The following is a 6,930-nucleotide window of genomic DNA, read 5'->3' as shown; positions in this document are numbered from 1 at the left end:
AGAGCCAAAAAGCCTATTTTTAAAAATGTTGCTGCAAAAATTGCAACTGAATTGCAAATTTGCAGCAAGAAATTTAAAAAACAAGTGCGGTCTCCCTCGCTTGTCTGAATTTCAGCCCCACGTGTTGAGAGAAGAGGTGACATGTTAGAGAAGTAGTTGTTTAGTCTCAGCTCCCATGCCTTTCAGCCTAACAGTATACAGAGGACAAAGGAAGACAAAAGCCAACATTGCACCAGTTGGGATCTTTACGTTTGATGTTGGTGCAACCTGGATTTGCCGTGTGGCAGCAGCATACACAAGAGCAGCCCTGGCAGCAGTACCCACCATGCTGTTCTTAATTACAAGGCTGGATGCCATGGTCATGGAGGTTGAGGTGGACGTAAAAGCGAACGAGAAGGCTACATCCTTGGGAGAGGATGTAGCCTTATGGCTAGAGCAGCTGACCTGGAAGCTGGGGAGCTGGGGAGCCGGGTTCGAGTCTTGGCAACAACACTCAACACCCTGTGATTCTGGGCAAATCACAATCTCCCCATGGCCTAACAAAAAAAAAATGTAAGTGTCCTTCTGTAATGAAACTGGTGCTATGTAAAACGCTCTGATACCCGATGTCTCGGGTCTAGTTCACGCTATATAAAACTCTAAAATAAATACATTTAAAAAAAAAAACTGCCTGACCCAGGCATCTGTTTTTCTTGAACGTAAAAGACAATTTGTTGGCAGGCAGTCTTCAGTGTTCCCCGGAACAGGCAGTGAGGCTCAGTGTATTGATGACACAGATGAAGTTTGAGGATTACAACCAGAATACTGCCAAGTACTGCTACCTCAAGCTGTTTGGGAAGGAGCTTGACACCGCCTCTTTAAACTGTATCATTGCAAAACACAAGGTGCTGGAAGGGGTGAGCAAGGCTTCTGCTGAGTACGAGGTCCTTCAGATCACTTCAACGCTGGAGAACTTTGGGATTGAATGGCATTCTGTGAGGGACAATGAAGGGCAGAAATTGATTATCTGCTTTGGACACGAAGGTGTATCTGCCTGTAAAGAAGATTTTAACCCTATTAACGGAATTACATATCCTGTAATCCAGACGGTGACCCAGTCCCGCAAGAACGTCTACCCGACTGTCACAAAGGATACTGGCATGAATATTGTGCTCCTCTTCAATGATAATCACATGGGCCGTGAGTGGATTCTACAGAGCAATAACAGAGGCCCATGCCTTTTACAGATGCAGCACCGTAACGAATGACATCATGATGGAGCACAGCAGAGACCTGAACAGCCACTTGATGTCTTTGTTCCTGAAAGACAACATTAGCATTGTGTATTGAAAGAGCCACTCTTTTGGTTTGGCACCCTATGATGACCTTCGACTACCACCATTTTAACCCACTTTCGTGTGTTATTTTACCCTAGCCTGGATATATGAGACGAATCTCTGACAGAATATCGACGTCAAAAATATCGACGTCAAAAATATCGGAGGCGGAATATCGATGTCAAAAACATCAAAGTCATATCTACATTATGGTAAGTACAAAAATATTGAGAAAAAAATATCGTTGTCAAAAATATTGTTGTTAAATATATATAGTTTTTTGAATGTTTAAAAATAATGTAAAAAAAATAATAATACATATATTTAAAATAAACATAGTTAAAAACATATTTAAAATTATAAGTAATACATATAGGTGCTGATTCCAATCCTGTAAAACCCTGGTACGATTCGTCGTACGGAGCGTATTCTCCGTACGACTCGTACCCAGGAAATCCACCGTACAATCCAGCAGGTACGATTCGTACAGAAATAGCATTTCCGTACGATTCGTACAAACAAAACACCGTACGGCTAAAAACTAACTACGAGTCTGATCCTGGATAGCGCGTACGCGATGTCCGTACAGAGTCAGGCAACGTTTTACGGACCAGCAAGTACGATTCATCCCTACGTCACTCCACACAGCTATAGAAAACTGAGTCCGACGCGAAAACGGAGCCCGGGTACGCGACGGACAGCGATGGACCCATCCTACGTGTTATCCCGGCCCTCTTAGCCTATGACCTGGTGCACAGAACCCGACGCACACGCCGCAGAAGTTGAGAACAACACCCAGGGGCCCAGGGGGGGTGAGGGGCAGGAAACATACCCCCTACCCAAATTAAAACCTAAAATATTGAGGACATACATTACCTCCAGGGTCTGGTCACGCCGGGGGGCGTGTCCACAAATCCCTGCGTCACGCAACAACGGAAGTGGACGTGTACGCGTACCCCTACGGTAACACTACAATAGTGATACGCACCTTACTCACACATCCATAGCGTGGGTACGGGCCATATCACTATAGTAGTGGTGCCGTAGGGGTACGCGTGGTACGGACCATACACACGCTCTTAGAGCGTGAGTACGGTCCGTATCCCTATTGTAGTGGTGCCGTAGGGGTACGCGTGGTACGGACCGTACACATGCTCTCAGAGCGTGTGTACGGTCCGTATCCCTATTGTAGTGGTGCCGTAGGGGTACGCGTGGTACGTACCGTAAACACGCTCTGAGAGTGTGTGTATGGTCCATATCACCATTGTAGTGGTGCTGTAGGGGTACGCGTGGTACGGACCGTACACACGCTCTCAGAGCGTGTGTATGGGCCGTACCACGCGGCACCACTACTATAGTGATACGGACCGTACACACGCTCTGAGAGCGTGTGTACGGCCCGTACCACGCGTACTCGTATGGCACCACTACTATAGTGATATGGACCGTACACACGCTCTGAGAGCGTGTGTACGGTCCGTACCGCACGTACACTTACGGGACCACTACTATAGTGATACGGACCATACACACGCTCTGAGAGCGTGTGTACGGTCCGTACCACGTGGCACCACTACTATAGTGATGTGACTATGTCATGTGCGTGTCATGTGTTCCCATGAGCTTGCTGTTAGTGTTATGTCAACTACATCTGCTGTTGCTGCATCCAACATGTGTCTGTGTGGACATGGGCATGGCACTCATCTACGCACACCATGCCACATGTGGATTCCCACGTAAGCAGGGTCTGTATGCATCGGACATGATATTTTCATGAGGACATCTCTGTGTCGTCTCAATGTCTGTTTTTCACGTGTACCCCTTCATCGCAATGTGTTTGATCTGTACATTTGACATTCCATGTGACCTGTGCATCTAGCTTGCTGTCAGCTGTCTGTATGAGATGACATCCTTTAAAAGCAGCTATGTGGATGTATGTCACTCCTGTGATGTCTCTGGCTGTTCACTCAGACTGGCCCTCAGATCGTTTCAGGGCATGTCATGTAGACTTGCCAATCAACGGGTGTATCTGGCTTTTCGTAGGAGTATCACCAAGCTGGCATACGTGTCCTGGATGTATTGCACAGACCAGACTCTGTATTTAGCTGATGTGTAGTAGCAGTTTAGCATGTGCTCTGTTCATTGACATTGATGTTGTTATGCTCTCAATCTCCGTTATTCAATACAATTTTCTGCAGGGCACCGCCTGTCCCCCGACCAATGCCAGACTTGGGTACCATGAGGGAACGTGCCTGCATCCGACGTTACAGATTCACTCAACGGTTGTTTGAGGACTTGACCGACAAGCTGGCACCACACCTCCAACTGCGACACAGGTATCCTACTGCGCTGACCCCCAAGATGAAGGTGATGGCAGCCCTACATTTTTTTGCCACAGGTACGTTTCAATTCACCATAGCTGATGTTGGTGGCATGTCACAGACAATGTTCAGCCGTGTCCTGCGTGATGTTTTGGCAGCCATGTTGGAGCACCTTGATGAATTCATCCATTTTCCTACTCCTGAGGAGTTGACAGGTGTCAAGGGTGATTTCTATGCCCTGGGAGGGATGCCCCCTGTCATTGGGTCCATTGATGGGACACATGTGGCTTTGGTACCACCACAGGCACAGGAGGTAGCCTATCGCAACCATAAACATTACCACTCTATAAATGCCCTTGTGGTGTGTCTTGCTAACATGCTGATTTCCCATGCCTGTGCACGTTTTCCAGGGTCAGCACACGATGCCTACATCATGAGGCGTAGCAGGGTGCCACAAATGATGCTGCGGCTGCACAACGAATGAGCATGTCTTGTTGGTGGGTATACTCTGTTTGTCCTGTGTGTTGTGGTATCTTTGGCTCTTACGGCATCTCCTGACCCACTTTTTACATGATGTTTCCATGTAGGGGACTCTGGCTATCCCAACATGCCATGGCTGATGACACCTCTCCGCAACCCAAGATCAGCTGCAGATCACCGGTACAACAATGCACACAGGCAGACCAGACGAGTGATTGAGAGGACGTTTGGCCTCCTGAAGAGCCGATTTCGGTGCCTTCACAAGACAGGCGGGTCCCTCCCATATGCACCGGCGAAGGTCTGCAAAATCTTCCTTGTGTGCTGCATGCTGCACAACATGGCAGTGGAGAAGGCAGTGCCATTCATCGTGGAGCAGGATGAGCAGGAACATCCACCCATGGAGGATGAAGGGCTTGGTCACGAGGCAAGTGAGGAGGAGGATATCCGGAGTCAGCTCATACGCAACTTCTTCTCATAATGGTGAGTCACTGGGTCTGAGTGTGCACGCTTGTAGCCTTGGGTGGCATGTGTTGCAATGTGTGTGTCCAGATGACTGTATGCTAAGTGACTTAGATGTGTGTTCTGATGTGTCACTCGAGTGATGATGTCATTCCACGCATTTTAGGAGAGACACTTACTTTTAAATTAGCATGGGGACAACATTGTTCATGTTTAGTATATGACCATGTATGCGGGGATAAATCTTTTAGCTGACTTCTTGTGTGTTTGTCATTCCCAGGTTCTTGCGCATGTTGTCTGCTCGTGTCATTGTTGTCCTCCTGCTATTCCTCATGAGTATTGCAACGTATGCTGAATCAGCGTTCCATGCACGGACATGGGGAAATGTCATTTTGGGTAAGGATTGCAGCAAGGCATTTTGGGGGTGGTACGTGATGGAATGTGTGGGGACTGCTTCTGTGCATGTTGTGTTACCATGCATACATGTTGACTCACCATGGGGCACATAACATGTAGCATGACTCCAATGAATTGATAGTCACCCTTCGTGACAGTCATCTGTAATGGATTTTGGATTCTGATGAAGGCATCAAAGTGTGTAAAACTTCCCTCTGAAACATACGGGATGCTACGGGTGGACATAGTGTGGGACATCCCCATAACTGGCTCAATGGGGAATTGCAGCCTCTCCGTGTGCAGCAGGAGGTGTTTGGCTCATCCCCTTAGCTTGTGTGCCAGTTCATTTGGATTTACAACATCCGTGTTGTGAAGGGGGTGTCCGGCGTAGGTCCCACATGTTCAGTCAAATGACCTGTGAGTCTGTTCATATTGATGCATTTCCCTTAGTGTGAGCTTGAGTAATAAAGGTGTTCTTCACCCTCCAAAGTGCCTCATCTCTGTCAATGCAGGTCTCTTGCCACTTTGCATGCGTCATCTCTGGCATAGTTGTCAAAGATTGTGCATATGAGTGTATGTGTAGTTCGGCAACATGGATGCAGTTCTTCATGGCTAATGATCTCTATTGTGCATGAATTCCATGGTTGTGTATGTATTTGGGCAGGTTGCTCCCCCCAACGGGCCGTCAACGCCTGCTGAGGGTGTGTCTCCTGTGCGCAGCTCGGCCTTCTATTTCATGACCATGTGTCAGTCATCTTTGGTGATTGTTCATACATTTTCTCTGGGTGAGCCATGAGTAACCTGACACTCCTTCCTTTATGTACACCTGTTGCAGTTGTCCTTTCTGACATCCTTGTCTTTGTGTGCTACTTTCGGCCTAGTTTCCAGTACATGCTGCCTGCTGCTGCGGCCCCTGCAGCAAGGGCCCACCAAGTTCCCGGATTCTGCAACCCACACGCCTCCAAGATGCTCCTCCCTTCTTCCCTCCACCCATTCATAAGGCTGTCATCAGCTTGTCTGTGCCACTGTTGCGGCCACGCGGTGCCAAAAGCAGGACCGTTAGCGCATGCAATGTGCACATTGCACGACCCTCATGTCCTTGCATGACCCACATCACACAACAGTCTCATGTTGCAGCCACCCTCCAAGCAATGTCCAACCGAAAATCAACCGCCTGCTCTCAGGCATACCATAAGCACACACACGACACCTTCGCATGCTGAGTGTGCAACTCCAACTGCCTACACAGCGCTGCCCCGCCTTCCAGGCCCTGTCACACCAACCAGGTCATGTCCCTCCTACTCCACACCGGCTCCGTCCAACAGCACACCATTGGACTCTGTTACCTCCTCAACACAACAGGCCCACACATCACCTTCATGACAGTGACCTGGATAAAAGCATCCTCAGCACACAACTTCTTCATCTGCCATCTCAGACGGATACAAGAGCACCCGCAGGGATGGCACTAACAATCCCGGAGGATGAATTGATATCTATTCCCAAGTACGCACTCAGGGTCACAAATCCGGTTTGGCACAAAACCCCTGCAAACCCTCAGAGTAACACTCATCTACAGATCTCCAGGCCTACATCCACAATTCCGCAAAGCCATCAACACTTCCATCTTCACGCACACCCTCACATCCACAGGATACATGTGGCTGTGGGCCAGGAACTTCTGGCTGGATGAGAACCACACCATCATCCATCATTGGTCCATCCACATTAGCATCCACGTCTCCGACAAACACACACTGCCACACACCCCGCTACCAATCCCCCAAAGATGCTTGATGTAAGTCAACCCAGACATCCTGTGTGGGACACTGGAACCAACACTGCCGCCACACCCTGCAACCTCACACACTGGATCCGCAACTGATCCAACAATCTAGCCACGTTGACGGACTTTCCTGTGACGCACATCAACAATTAAGCCACCTGGGACAAGGCAG

General features: G+C 48.6%; 1 pseudogene; it reads left to right on the top strand.

Annotated features, from left to right (window-relative positions):
- The first annotated feature begins 659 nt into the window (after positions 1–659).
- On the top strand, positions 660–1,329 carry LOC146810975 (E3 ubiquitin-protein ligase MYLIP pseudogene; annotated as a pseudogene).
- The last annotated feature ends 5,601 nt before the right edge of the window (positions 1,330–6,930 follow it).

Source organism: Triturus cristatus, chromosome 7 (genome assembly GCF_964204655.1).
Source record: "Triturus cristatus chromosome 7, aTriCri1.1, whole genome shotgun sequence".
Taxonomy (NCBI): domain Eukaryota; kingdom Metazoa; phylum Chordata; class Amphibia; order Caudata; family Salamandridae; genus Triturus; species Triturus cristatus.
The sequence above is the reverse complement of the archived record's forward strand: the minus strand, read 5'-3'. Positions and strand labels throughout refer to the sequence as shown.